This window comes from Dromiciops gliroides, chromosome 1 (assembly GCF_019393635.1).
Source record: "Dromiciops gliroides isolate mDroGli1 chromosome 1, mDroGli1.pri, whole genome shotgun sequence".
Lineage (NCBI taxonomy): Eukaryota > Metazoa > Chordata > Mammalia > Microbiotheria > Microbiotheriidae > Dromiciops > Dromiciops gliroides.
In genome coordinates this window covers 463,597,675-463,613,154 of record NC_057861.1, presented here as the reverse complement: position 1 = coordinate 463,613,154, position 15,480 = coordinate 463,597,675, and the positions used below count along the sequence as shown (strand labels likewise).

The 15,480-nt window shown below is 36.7% G+C and overlaps 1 non-coding gene across 1 annotated transcript; it reads right to left on the bottom strand.

Moving 5' to 3' along the window:
• Positions 1 to 1,185: 1,185 nt before the first annotated feature.
• LOC122737636 lies at positions 1,186 to 1,290 on the bottom strand. The gene has a single exon (XR_006354450.1). It is a non-coding gene; the product is annotated as a U6 spliceosomal RNA (small nuclear RNA).
• Between the last annotated feature and the right edge of the window lie 14,190 nt (positions 1,291 to 15,480).

Below are 15,480 nucleotides of genomic sequence, written 5' to 3'. Positions count from 1 at the left end.
ATATTCTAATGGGGAAGATAATAATTAATAACTAAAGTGCCTACTGTTTGTCAATGTTCTAAGCCTTAGGAATATAAAAAGAGGCAAAGGTATCTGCCTTCAAGGAACATATGTATAACAGGGAGACAACAAACTATAATATGTGTGGGTATGTATGTGTACACATAATATGATATGTGTATAATATGATATTAATATATAATAATCTTTTATACACAATATGATCATATATAATATCTCCTGTATTTATCTTGATATATACCACTGTATATATATATATATATATATATATATATATACACGCACAAACACCCCTTCATATATATCACATCTGCATATATATCAAGCTGTATACAACATAAATAGGAAATAATTAATAGAGGGAAGGCACTAGAATTAAGTGGAATTGGGAAAGGCTTCCAATACATAGAAAAAAAAAGCTGAAAAGGGAGATGGAAGAGACAAGAAGCTAGGTGGAGCAGTAGATAGTGTTCTAGGCCTGGATTCAAGAAGACATGCATTCAAATCTGTCTTCTTCCACTAACTAGATATGTGACTCTGAGCAAGTCACTTAACCTCTCTTTGTCTCAGTCTCCTCATCTGTAAAATGAAGATAAGAATGACACCTATTTTCCAGGGTTATTATGAGGATCAAATGCAATAATAATTGTAAAGCAATTTGCACAGTGTCTGGCATGTAGTAAGTACTACATAAACATTAGGTAGCATTATTTTATAATTATATGTTTTAATATTAATATTTTGAAATTTTGAGTTCCAAATTCTCCCCCTTCCTACTTTCAGGCCCTCTCCACATTGAGAAGGGAAGCAATAGATCAATTATACATGCTAATTCATGTAAAACATATTTACATATTAGCTATGTTAAAAAAATAGAAATAAAACAAAGTGAAAATATGCTTCAGGCTACACTCAGAATTTATCAATTCTCCCTGAATATAGATTTCATTTTTCATCATGAGTCTTTGGAAGTGTTTTGAATCATTATATTGATTAGTCTAGCCAATTCTTTCACAACTGATCCTAACTTTTTTATTTATTCCTTTATTATTCATTCATTTGCTTGTTTATTTATTTATTTGTTTGTTCTTTCATTTGTTCATTCATTTTTTATTTATTTATCTATGTACCTATCTATCTGTTTGTTTGTTGGGAATTTTCCCCCTAAATATGGAACACTTCACAAGTATGTTTGTTATCCTTGTGAAGGGGACATGCCAATCTTCTCTGTATCGTTCCAATATTAGTATGTGCACTTGTGAAGCAAGCATACAGTTAATCATGATTACAATATTACTATTTCTGCATGCAATACTATCCTCATTCTACTTACTTCACTCTTCATTACTTCATTTAAGGCTTCCTTGGTTTTTTTCTGAAACTATCCTCTTCATCATTTCTTATACTGTAGGATTCCACCACAATTATATACCACAACTTGCTTAGTCATTCCCCAATTGATAAGCTTCTCCTCAATTTCCAATTCTTTCCCACAACAAAAAGAGCTGCTATAAATGTTTTTGTATATATAGGTCATTATAATCCAGCTACACTGGCTTTGTTTGTTGTTTCTTAGATATGATGTATTGGACTAGCTCTTCTCCATTGCTGGAATATTCTTTCTTTTTACTTGTGCCTTCTAATTTCCATTGCTTCTTTAAAGTCTCAGGTCAAATGCCACCTTCTATAGGAAGCAAGTATCAGTCTATAAACCTACAATTTATCTTCCACATACCCCATATATACCTAGTTCTTTATAGACTCCCTCTCCAATGAGAATTTTGAATCTATGGTGGCAGAGCTATGTTTTGTTTGGTTGGTTTTTACCTTTCTTTTATCCCAAATACTTAACAAAATTCTTGGCACAAATTAAACATTTAATAAAGCTATTTTGAGGACAGCTAGATGGCACAGTGTATAAAGCACTGGCCCTGGATTCAGGAGAACCTAAGTTCAAATCTGGCCTCAGACACTTGACACTTACTAGTTGTGTGACACTGGGCAAGTCACTTAACCCTCATTCCCCTGGGGATAGCGGGGAGAAAGCTATTTTATTTACTGATTGATAATTGATTGGAAAAAAAAAGACCCAAATGTGATGGGAACATGAATAGAGGTGGTAAATTTTGTTTTGGTATGCATAAGCAATACTTCTCAGAAATAGGAGACAAGGAGGAGACTGGTGGAGATTCAGAGATTTGATGCTGACATATTGAGCTTTCAGAACATTATGCTGAGAGGAGAAAAGTTAAAGGAGTAATTGTCAGATGACCAAAATCTGGAAGGAAAAGGTGAGATTATCTTCAGTCAAAGGAGTGAAAATTTAGTTATTGCTTTTTGAAGAGTCGAACAGTTTGGGGAAAAAAACAAACAAAAATTCTGTGGGAATCAGAAAGTAATCAACAAGATACAAATCAAATTCAAGCCAAATGACAAGGAGGTCTCTTTCTGAGGTTTTATAATGGGATATTTGGGTATTCATGGAAGACTAGTACCTCTGGTGTGAGTCCTATTGAGCCCCTTTCAAGGCTGCTTTCCACCTATGGTGTCTACCTGATTCATCCATCTCTCACCTGTGGCTCCAAGAATCTATAGCATGTACAGTAACCACACCCTAGTATACTTTCAGCAGAGTGGTTAAACCAGGTTGAGGGCAACTTATGGGTCTCAAACTTTCAATAAGTTATCAAAGTGTATGCCCCATGTATGAGAAGACTTCCCCCAGTGAAATGGGTGAATGAAAACAATTTGTTTCAGTGACCATGAAGTCAGCTAAAATAGGTCATGTGGAATTCTAAGAGTTTGCTTAGACATCTAATTCACCAAATGAATGGCTTTAATCCGAATCCACTGCCAATTATCTTAACTTTGTCTTGCTACTGGATTTTGATAACTCTGGAAGAGAGTATGCAAGAGATTATGCAACTGTTCCTCACTTAAATCCAATTTCTGAATGAGTCAATAGACACCATTGGCAAAGAGACTGGTTCTGATTCAATTTCAATTGAGATGCACAAAGCAGAGCGTCCACAGCTCATACAAAAAAGCGGACTGAAATCTTGGTTATAGAGCAAGAGGAGGTGATCCCCCAGTAGTTCAAGGAGGCCTCCATTGCCCATCTCTCTAAAGGTAAGGGAAATAGGTTAACCTGGGACAATCAGAGGGGCCATCTCCCTCTTAGTCATTGCTGGCAAGTTTCTTGCTGGAGTCCTCCTCAATAGATTGATCCTTCAACTGGAAGATAGTCCTCTGCCTGAGAGTCAGTGTAGCTTCAGAAAGGGCCATGGAACAGTCAATATGGTGTTTGCTGATTGACAAATACAGGAGAAATTCCAAGAGCAGAAGAGAGGCCTATATTTACCATTAGTCAATTTGACCAAGGCCTTTGATACTGTCAGTCCTGAGGACTTGTGGAAGATTATCAAGATTTGGTTGCCCAGAGAAGTTCATGAGTATTGTATACTAGTTCCACAATGACATGCTTGCACAAGTTCTGGATAATGGACAAGGCTCTCGTGTTTACTCAGTCATCAATGTAGTGAGGCAGGGCTGTGTAATTGCTCCCCTGCTTTTTTTCAATGATAATGAACATGACATTAAGATGAGCTACACATTGACAGTAAATTATTTAACATGGAAAATTTACAAGCCAAGACTAAAGTGGAGGGAGAGTTGGTGCATAACTTCTTGTTCACAGATGACTGCACTCAATTCAGCCTCTGAGGCTGAGATGCTCAAAGTATGAAACAATTCCCTGATGCTTGTGCTAATTTTGGCAGAAGAGTTAATACCAAGAAAACACAGATTCTCCAATAGCCAGCACCATATTAATGCATGGAACCATCAGTTAACAACAAATGGAGGAATACTGAATGTTGGGTATAAGCTCCATTACCTTGGCAGTATACTTCCCAGGCATATAAACATAGATGATGAGGTTCTTAAGCAAAGTGAGAGAGGGAAGAGGTACTAGGCTACTTATCAAACTGAAGGTCTATAGAGTCATTGTATTGACTTCATCATTGTATACCTGTGAACTCTGAACAATATACCAGTGCTATACCAGGTAACTGAATCATTTCCATTTTAATTTTCTTAAGAAGATTCTAAAGATCCCCTGGCAAGATAAGTTAGCAAAAAATTATGTCCTTTCTTGAGCTAAACTACAAACGTTCAAACTCTGCTGCAGAGAGTACAACTCTGATGGGCTAGCCACATTGTTCAATTGCCAAATGCACATTTGCCTAAAAGACTCTTTTATGGCAAACTTCCACAAGGAAGGTGCTCATATGGAAGACAGAGCAATATAAGGACACTCTTAAGGTCTCTCTGAAGAACTGTGGAATGATTTGTGAGACATCCGAGACACTGGCAAAGGACCATCCAGCATGCCTTGCTCTCATCAGAGAAGGCGTTCTCCTCTATGAACAAAACAGAATTGCACTAACTCAAAAGAAATGTGAGATGCACAAATTTAGAGATATCTCCACTCTAAATGTTCACATGGGTTATTTGTGTTCAACCTATAGTAAAACCTTCAAGCTCATATTAATCCCATCAGTCAGAGTTGGACACACTGTACCTTTATGCCAATGTAATGATGTCATTTTGTTCCTTTTTTTTAGCATGAAGGACAACAACCTCCATAATATGAATTTGTAATGCATGCATGCAGTACATTTTTGTATCTTTTTTCAGATATACACAATATCCTGGCAGTGGCAGTAAAGAAAAAAAATAGAGCCTCGGCTAGATTTCTAGCCACAGCAAGGTGATTTAGTGAATAGAGAGACTTGGATTCAGGAATACCTGATTTCAAAATCAGCCTCACATACTCACTAGCTGTGTGACCTTCAGCAAGTCACTTAAGATATCTCTATCTTGGTTCCATGATCTATTAGTTAGGGATAAAATCAAACCTGTTTATCAGGGTGGTTATAAAGATAAAATAACATATTTGTAAAAAGCTTTGTGAACCTTAAAGCACTTGGTTTTAACAGGGACATTATTTCAATGGCTGACCCTGACATGTGGGATATGTTTGGTTGGGAGCAATATTAAAACAAAGAGGAGGGTCAGTAGGAGTATTAAAATAAGAGAAATGGAAGATTGGGAGTTTATTGTTGTAAAGAGGATGCTGAGGGTTTAAATTCTGAGAAACAAATCATGAGTCTGTAATACAAGTGACACAGGTTTCCAAAACATGTTTGGGCTGATGGGGGATGAAGTAAAAAAAGGATTGAAGATCATTGGAATAGGGGAGGTTGAAGAGCTGTAAGGTCACCAACATGAATCCTGAAGTCACCAAGGAGAATGGTAGGAGAAGGGGGGGAAAGGACAATTATCAAATAATGCTTTGCTCAAACTAGCAGTTTTTAAAGAGACTTAAGGGAAAAGTCAGGAAGATATTGACAATATTGATTTGTTGATCCAAGTGTAAGTTTGATATTCAGTCATAGAATGGAAGAGAAGAAAGGGACCTTGGATGTCAATCAGCATAAACCCCTTGATTTGTAAAATGAGAGCAACAAAGATTACAGAACATAACTCCTGTTCCAAAATCCCTTGGAATGAGACTTTCTCCTCATTGACAAAGATGAAGGCCCTGCTCTGCTTAAAGGATAGGACATAGTTAGTAAGAGGCCAGAGAACTCCACACTTAACCAGTCTCCTTTGTACTCTTGAAAGACTACCCCACTTTGGAGATTCTTCAAGCAGGAATCTCCCATCAGGACACTTTGGGTTCAGAGCCCTTTGGGATTCTTGGAGCACCAATAGTTTTCTGGATCCTACAAGTGAATAGTCCTTTGGGAACTTCTGGCTTCCAACTTTGAGAGAGAAAATGGAAGAAACAAACCCCACTTCAGTTTTCTGAAGAAAGAGACTCTTAGAAAACATGAGGGTAATGGCCAATCTCCATCATGTCTCTAGTTCAACTTGCTACAGGAAGTCTCCTCTTAAGGTGAGGTAAAGGACTTTTTTCTCCTGGTTGAATTGAGTAATCTTTCTCCCAATGGAAGAGCTCCTTCATTCTGTATTGTGTGCTCATACTCCTATATAAGCTTTCTATGATTTCTGACTTACTACTGTTTGGATAAATGGGTTTCTTTGCTATTCACTATGTGTGTTCATTATGCAACTGATATTAGGGGGGAAAGGGTTCAAGACTTGTATATAGAATTTGGGGTCCTCTTCCCTCCCCCCAAAATGACAAAACAAAACAAAAATTAGATGGAACCCAATAATATCCCCTAAATAAACTATATTTAAGGGAACAGATAGACAGGCTTCTAGTTTGGTATCCCCTCATTTTGAGGAGAACAGAGTGGTGGCCTCTGGTGCCAACTTCCTACTCCTCATCCTAGTATAGGATTAAAATCTCCCTCTTATAAGGGTGGGTGTAGGACAGGCTAGCCATGTCTATTATGTCTCCTTTTGAGGCACACATCAATAGTCCCTTCCTTACCACACATATGCCTCTCTATTCTTGGGGTCTTTCCTTATATGAGGAACCCACTCTTTCTCCTTTAAAAAGGAAAATGTGATTTTCCCCAAGGTGAAACATCTAGTAAATAGCAAGAATATAGCCCTAGTCTCCTGATTAAAAATTCAACTTTTTTCATTATGCTATGCTACTTATAATAGTGCACATCACAGCTCATAATCATTATGATCCTCATGAAGATATAATTTTTCTGTTCTAGAAATAGGTATGTGAAATTTAGATACAAAATACGTATTATTTTCTTGCATATAATAAGCAATCTTGCCTAAGGGTTTGCAAAGTAGAATTTTTCTCTCTGGTACATGTTCTTTCATGAAGCTCCTTTGAGAAAATAAAATGTAATACGTAGTGGCATTACCTATGATATTGAAAACTTTCTTGGTAACAAGGACTTTTTCTATAATTGTTTGGAGGGAATTGTGGGAAGACTTATTTAATTGCTATAGGAAATAATAAAGGATTTTTATGAACTGTTGCCATAATGAGTTTGTTCAAATTGCAAAGTTTGGCGACTCACATCCTAAAGCAGAATACCAAATCTCTAAGTAGATACAAAGTGTCTACCTATATTATGAGCTTTTATTTCTAAAGCCTTTCCTCTTTACAAATAATGAAACTAAGAACAGAAAATTCATGGTTTCTGTAGTGATCATCTTTTTTTTTTACTCCCAGCCTGTTTTCTCAATTCTCCTCCATAAAGAAAGACTGAATCTACCTAGTAAATTTACACATATCCATAAAGTCATAGATTTAAAAAACTATCTTAAAGAATATTTAATCAAATGATCAAAATGATAAAACTGAGACATCCTGAGGGAAACTTTACATAGCTGGTTGGTAGTTATTGTCCTTTATTCTCGAAGACCAAACTGACATTACTATGTTAGAGTCAAGGTACAATGTTTCCACCTGTGGCTGATCAGACCAATTTTGAAGGCTCAACCACAATGAAGGTCCAATTATTCCATATGAACATTTGGAGTGGAGTTGTCTCTAACTTTGTACATTTCACATTTCTTTTGAACTACTACAATTCTACTTCACTCATAGAACACAGCACCTTATTTGATGAGGGCATGCCACCCTGGACAATTCTTTTCCAGTGTCTCCCATGTCACATAGTCCATTCCAAAGTTCTTCAGGGAGATCTTTAAAATCCTTATATCACTTCTTCTGACCTCCATCTGTGCACTTGCCTTGTGTTAATTCTCCATAAAATAGTCTTTTAGGTTAATGTATATTTGGTTTTCAAACAATATGTCTAGGCCATCAGAGTCGCACTGTCTGCAGTAGAGTTTGAATGTTTGGTGGTTTAGCTTTAGAAAGGACATCAGTGTCTAATACTTTATTTGGTCATATGATCTTCAGAATCTTCCTAAGACAATAAAAAAGGAAGTGATTCAGTTTCCTGTCATCGTGCTGGTATATGGTCCAGGTTTCACAAGCATACAATCGTGTGGTCAGCACAATGACTCTGTAGACCTTCAGTTTGATAGGCAGTCTAATACCTCTTCATTTCAGAGCTTCATGTATGTGTACATTTCTGGAAAGTATACTGCCAATATAATGGAACTTATCTACTGCATTCAAGTTCTCCCTTTATTATGCCTGATGATTCCATGTATAAATGGCATTATGCTGGCTGGTGGAGAACCTGTTTTCTTGGTGTTAATTGTTAGGCCAAAATTAGCATAAGCATCAGAGAACTGATCCATATTTCGTTGAATCTCAGCCTCATAGGCTGCATTGAGTGCACAATTATCTGTGAACAAGAAAAAATCATGCACCCACTTTAGTCTTGGCTTGTAGCCTTTGCAAGTTAAATATTTTACCATCAATCTGCTAGCTGATCTTAACACCATTTTGATCCTCATTGAAGATATCTGACAGTATTGCTGAAAACATCATGCTAAAAAGCATGGGAGCAAGCACATAGCATTGCTTCACTCCATTGGTGACCGGGAAAGTGTGAGAGCACTGTCCATGATTCAGAACCTTTACAAGCATACCATCATGAAACTGACATACAATACTTCTGAAATTCTCTGGGAAATCAGATTTTGGCATGACTCATTACTGACAGTATCAAAAGCCTTGGTCAGATTGATGAATGTTTGGTAACAGACCTTTGTTCTTCTTCTGGTATTTCTCTTGTATTTGTCAGTCAGCAAATATCATATCGACTGTTCCACGGCTTTCTGAAGCCACACTGGTTTTCTGGCAGAAGACCAAATGAAATCCTTTCCTTACCACACATATGCCTCTCTGAGCTTTTAAAGGAGACCTCTGGCAAGAATCTTGCCAGCAATGACTAAGACAGAGACCACCTCTGCTGTAACTGTCACAGAACAATGAATATCCTTTTCCTTTATAGACATGGACAATGGAGGCCTCATTGAACTTCTGAGGGATAACTTTCTCTTGCAAGATAACCCACAAGATTTCAGTCAGCTTTTGTATTGGCAGTGATCCCCCTGCCCTGTAAATCTCATCTGGAATAGAATCAGCATCAGGCACTTTGTAACATGAGAGGAACATGAAGATATTCAAAACCTCTTCTCCAGTTGGAAGTTTAGCTTGAAAGGAATTGATTTCAATCTGAGGTATATAGTATATGGCTTCATTTTGGTTCACAATTGTCTGTTGAGAACACCATGCATGTAATCGGCCCATCTCTCTAGGATTTTGTCTTTATCATTAATGAATGTGTATCCTTCAGAACTAAGTAGTTGAAGTGTACCATAGGTCTTTGGCCCATAAACAGCTTTCAGAGCATCATAAAAACACTTTGGATTATTATATCAGCATAAAACTGAATTTCATCTGTCTTCTTCCTGTGCCAAGAATCCTGCATTTCTCTAAGTTTTACTTGCACCTTACCTTTGATGGAGTTAAACACTGCCTTCTTTGAGACTGATGAACTATCCTGATGATAGACCTTGTGAAGTTCTCATATTTCTTTTAGTAGCTTCTGGATTTTCGCATCATTTTCATCAGACCAATCATGATGTTTGCAAATTTTCTGGCCTATATTGTGATTCTGTACACCAAATACCTGGAAACTGCCTACTCTTTTTTCTGCTCCACTGATGACAACTATGTTTTGACTCAGCTTTCTCTCCAAATTGTAATGTACTGTTCCCCCTTGGAAAGTTGCTCTAATCTGTTGACATTAAATCTTCTAGTAGTCATCTTCCCTTGGGCCACAACTTTTGTTGAATAAGAATAATAAGAATAAGCTTGGAGAGGATAAGTCTATGATCTATTCCATACTCTGTACACATTGGTCACTCTCACATCCTGTCTGTCTCTTCTCCTTACAACGACAGTCTCAATGCTGAGTGAAGTGAGCAGAACTAGCAGAACATTGTACACAGTAACAGCAATATTTTACAATGATCAATGGTGATAGACTCAGCTCCTCTCAAAAATACAATGATCCAAGACAATTCCAAAAGACTAACAATTGAAAATGCACTCCACATCTAGAAAAAAGAATTGTGGAATCTGAATGCAGATTGAACCATACTGCTTCTACTCTTTTTTTCTCTTTTTTGAGGTTTTCCCCCTTTGTTCTGATTCATCTTTCAGACCACGACTAATGCAGAAATATGTTTAATGTGATTTTACATATATAACCTATATCAGATTTCTTTCTGTCTTGGGTAGGGGGGAGGAAAGGGAGGGAGGGATAAAAAGTTGGAAATCAAAAGTTGGAATAAAAACAAATGTTGAAAACTATTTTTACATGTAACTGAAAAAATACTATTAAGATTGAAAAAAATGACATAATCTATTAAATGCCAATGTTTACTGCAACTACAGTTTTATTGTGGTTAGGTAAGTGTAAGAGAGTGTAGGTGATGAGAAAGTCATGAGACATAGCAGTCTTAAGTAGCAAGTGACCATTGCTGTTGCTGTTTCCAACTCCATTTTTCAAAAGGCATTTCTGTATTTTCCCTTCACTGGCCTTTCCTGTGTCTTAAATATTTTTCAACAATATGTATTATGTTTTAGAAATGTTCACTTAGGTTCTCTAACATTTTTCATTTTGTCAGATGCCTATAGGAAAAAAAAATCTCCATATAATCTTTAAGGTTTAGGCAGGTCAGGGACAGGGAAGATGCTTAATAAAGTATAGAATTTTTAACCTTTGCTGCTAATGGATACCAATGATGTTATTTATGGTAGATCCTCAGGTCATACTTTTCCTTTGTAATTGTTATTAGTAAAATGTGACTGAATGCAAGGAGATCTGGTGTGTGTGTGTGTGTGCTTGTGTGTGTTTGCGTAAGATTCAGTATTTGATATAGTTAAATATTACTTTTGCACAAGTGAATTTTTTTTTTAAAAATCATGAAGTATGTTTGTCTTCCTAGGAAAACATAATTGTTTATTGATTTTTAACTTTTTATCTTGGTTTCTGATGTTTTATACCAGTGCTCTGCTGAACTTTATTCAATGAGCCTACCACAAATTTCTATCATTTAATTTCATTTAGGCCCTTATTGCTGCACAACAGTCTTTTTATATTTGACCAATTGTGGCAAACTAAGTGGCACAGTGGATAGTGTCAGGTATCGAATCAGGGAGACCTGAATTCAAATCCAGCCTCATATACTTTCCATGTGTGTGACCCTGGGCAAGTCACTTAACCTTGTTTTTACTAAGTTTCTTTATGTATAAAATGAGCTGCAAAAAAAAAATGGTAAGCTGTGAATACCCTTTGACCTAGCAATACCACTTTTGGCTCTCTTTCACAGAGATCATAAAAAAGGGAAAAGAACCCACATGTACAAAAATATTTATAGCTGCTCTTTTTGTGGTGGCAAAGAATTGGAAATTGAAGGGTTGCCCATCAATTGGGAATGGATGAACAAGTTGTGGTATATGAATGTAATGCAATTCTATTGTGCTGTAAGAAACGATGAGCAAGAGGAGTTCAGAGAAACTTGGAAATATTTATATGAATTGATGATGAGTTAGATGAGCAGAACCAGAAGAACATTGTACAAAGTATCATCAACATTGTGTTGATCAACTGTGATAGACTAGATTCTTCTCACCAATACAATTGTACAAGAATGTTCCAAAGGACTCATAAAGGAAAAGGATCTCCAAATCCAGAAAAAAAAAAACAAAAAAAAAACTATGGAGTATGGACGCTGATTGAACCATACTATTTCTTTTGTTTTTGCTGCTGTTGTTTTTCTTTTTTGAGGTTTTTCCTTTTTGTTCTGATGCTTCTCTTATGACTAATGCAGAAATGTTTGATGTTTACACATATATATATATATATACATATATATATATATATATATATATGTATGTATGTATGAATGTGTGAATGTGTATGTGTGTGTGTGTTTCCAAAGGTTTGTCATGCTGGGGTGGGAGTGGGGATAAGCTCCCACTCTCTATAAAATGCTCCAATAGCATGCGACTCAAATAGCTTCTGACAACCGCAGCCCAACTCCTGGCCTTCTCGTGGCGGGACTGTTTCCACTAACAGGAGAAGGGGCGAAGGCGAGTCACTGGTGCCTTAAAACCAGATGCTTCAGGCAGGTAGGGCTCATCAGCCTTGGCAGGCAACCCACTTAGGGGAAGGAACCCTGATTTTAAACCTCTGCTGCCTTGCTGCTATACCCATATATGGGAAAGGCTTCATGAGTTAAACCCGAGGAAAAATCAGGAGTCAGAGTCCCTTAGACAGTTGGATGTTGGACATCACATCCCTCTGGCAACTCCTGCAGTGGCACTGGTGCCAAACTCTATTGGCTCTGACTCTCCTTTGGATCCACCAATGTCGCAGAGAGGGAAAACCTGCTGCATGGGCAACAGCTTGTTTTGCATATTGATCTGCCCGGGCCAACGCCCTGGAGAGGACACTCCAGCTACTCCTTATGGGGTAGATACAACACAGGATGCGGCAATTACTGGTTATAAGTCACTCAGGAGCTGTGGCTCCAACATTGGACTGCACAGCCACACTGTGGCCTGTGGCTCTTCAAGGTGCTGATCCATGGTCGTCCGTGACTGGTGGAGGCCTCCTACTGTGTGTGTGTGTGTGTGTGTGTGTGTGTGTGTGTGTGTGTAGCCTATATCAGATTACCTGCTGTCTAGGGGAGGGGGGGAGGGAGGGGAGGGAGGGAGGGAGAAAAACTTGAAATTGGAAGTCTTATGGAAACATGTTGAAAACTACCTCTACATGTAACTGGAAAATAATAAAATACTTTTATTAAAAAAATAATGGTAAATTACTCTAGTATCATTGCCAAGAAAGCCCAAAATGTCATCATAAAGAGTCAGACATAACAGAAAAATGATCCAATAACAATAAGGTTAAAGGCATAAATGGCAAGATAATCAAATTTGTAAACTACACAAAGCTGGAAGACACAGCTATCATACCACATGATTATATCTAAACACTCTTAATGAACTAGAGTAGTGATGCAGGACCACTAAACCACTTAGAAGGATCTCTGTGGGCCACATAGTTACCATAATATTATCAATATATTATCGTATGTTTAATTATCTTGTAAAATATTTCCCAATCAAATTTTATTCTGGTTTAAACCATAGTAACAGTGGTGTGTTTGATAGCTCTTGGCTAGAGCATTGGGCTAAATTTAGTAAGGTACAATTTCAATAAATGTAAATGTAATGAATTACTTTTGCATTAAAAAAATTATCTGATATGAGTACAAGATTCAGTAGCCATGGTTTGATAGCAGTATGCATAAATGTGTGGGTTTTGGCAGTCAATAGTCTTCAATTTTGCCTACCATTTTAAAAAAAGATATTTATAATTGGGAGAGATTTCAGAGGAATTCAGCCAGGGATGTGAAGAGCCCTCGTTTTGTCTCATGGGAGGATTAGAGAAAATAATTATTCGGGAGAAATATGATACCTGTATTTAAATATGTGAAATGCTGTTACCTGGAAGAGTTATGAGACTTGTTTTGTTCAGTGCTAAATGACAGAATAATGGATGGAAGTTGCAAAGGGGGAAATTTGAATTTGATTTCCAGAAAAACTTCTTAATAATTAGAACTGCCTAAAAGTAGAATGGGACCCTCAAAAGAAGACCTCTTGTCTGACATCATAGTAGGATTTCATTTTAGAATGTTGGACTAGATCAATGTTATGTTCTAACTCTTAATTCTGCAATTTCATGGCACAGAAATAATTGAATATGTCAAGACTTCACTTGATCCATGGATTCACAAATGTGGGAACTCTCTACAGTGGTATAGATCTATCCATTTAAACTTTTCTCATCCTGAGGGATTTTTGTCCATGCCCTGGGGAGGCAGCATGCTTTAATAGAAAGAAAACTCATTTTCAAATCCTAATTCTGCCACTTACTACCAATAGAATTTTGGGTAAGTCACTTAATTGAGTGAGTGAGTTTCAGTTTCTGAGGTTCAGTTTTTTCATGTGTAAAATGGTGAGGTTGTACAAGATAACTTGTAAGATCATGTTCAATTCTCTAACTTTGGCACTAGGATCCTTCCATCAATTTTTCCTAGAGAAACTATGCTATAAAATCTTTAATAACAGGGCAGCTAGGTGGCACAGTGGATAGAGCACCAGCTCTGGAGTCAGGAGTACCTGAGTTCAAATCTGGCCTCAGACACTTAACACTTACTAGCTATGTGACCCTGGGCAAGTCACTTAACCCCAGTTGCCTCACTAAAAGAAATCTTTAATAACTAACTGGGTCTCTGGGAGTAAAATGAAGCATGGGACCTATTTAATTTTATTCTGCATTATTGTCTCTAGCCTCTTTTAAAACTTTAGACAGTCAAAAAATTATAACATTTTCTGATTTTTCAAGGTGTAAATTATCACACTAAAAATTTAATAGTATTAATAGTATTTTATTTTTCCAATGGCATTTTGAGACAATTTTAACATTCATTTTTTAAAAATAAAATGTGGAGTTCCAAGTTTTCTCCCTCTTTCCTTCTACTCCCCTTACCTAATATGATAAACACTTTGATATAGGTTAAATATGTGCAGTCAAGTAAAGTGTATTTCCATATTCATTTTGTCTTGAAAGTAGAAGCAGAACAAAAGAAAAAAAACATGAAAAAAAGAGAGTGAAAATAGTATGTTTTGATCAGCATTATGACTCTTTTTGGGATAACGTATATCTTAGACTATCTTTTGAACCAATTCATGCACATATATTGTTGCTAATAAATGATAATGATAATTTATTTATCTTTGTAATGTTTTTTCCCTTTTCTTTTTTGGGTTATCTTCAATTGAGGCTACTCAGAGATTATGTCGATTTTTGATTCACAGTCATTTTCTATCACTTGAAGAATATTTTAATTATGTTAAAAAGAGATGGTTTCTGGATCAGAAAGACGTCTGGAATCAATGAATACTTCTCATTTCCAAAATATACAACTGGTTCTCTCCTACTAAATTGTGGGTCCATTACAAAATGGATGTTCTGACTGAATAAATAGATGGCCCAAGAAGCTGTGTGTCAGAAACTACATAATAGACATTTGTCATGCACTTATTTGTAAGGTTGTATGTGGGCATACTTACAGGTTTTCTATAAGGATTAGGAGGTAAATCTCTTTTGAGTGGTAATAAATTTCATTGAGATAGACTGGTAGCACTCTGGGGATAGATACAATAAACATAAGGTCAAGTATAATTAGCAACATCTGGAGGACCTGAATAAAAGTAGGAAATCCTGTTGAACTTATCCTTTATGTCAGAGGTCTCTACCTTGTACAAATATTATCATACTTATGAGTTCATTGACATAGGGTACTTCTAGTGAATATCTGTCAAAATAGATAGGCACCTTCTCTCATTTATAGTCTTAAAGAATTTCCTCTGTGTTCCTGGAGCATTGAGAAGTTAAGTGTTTTGCCCAGGTTTACACAACCAGCATATATAAGAGCCAGGACTTGAACTCA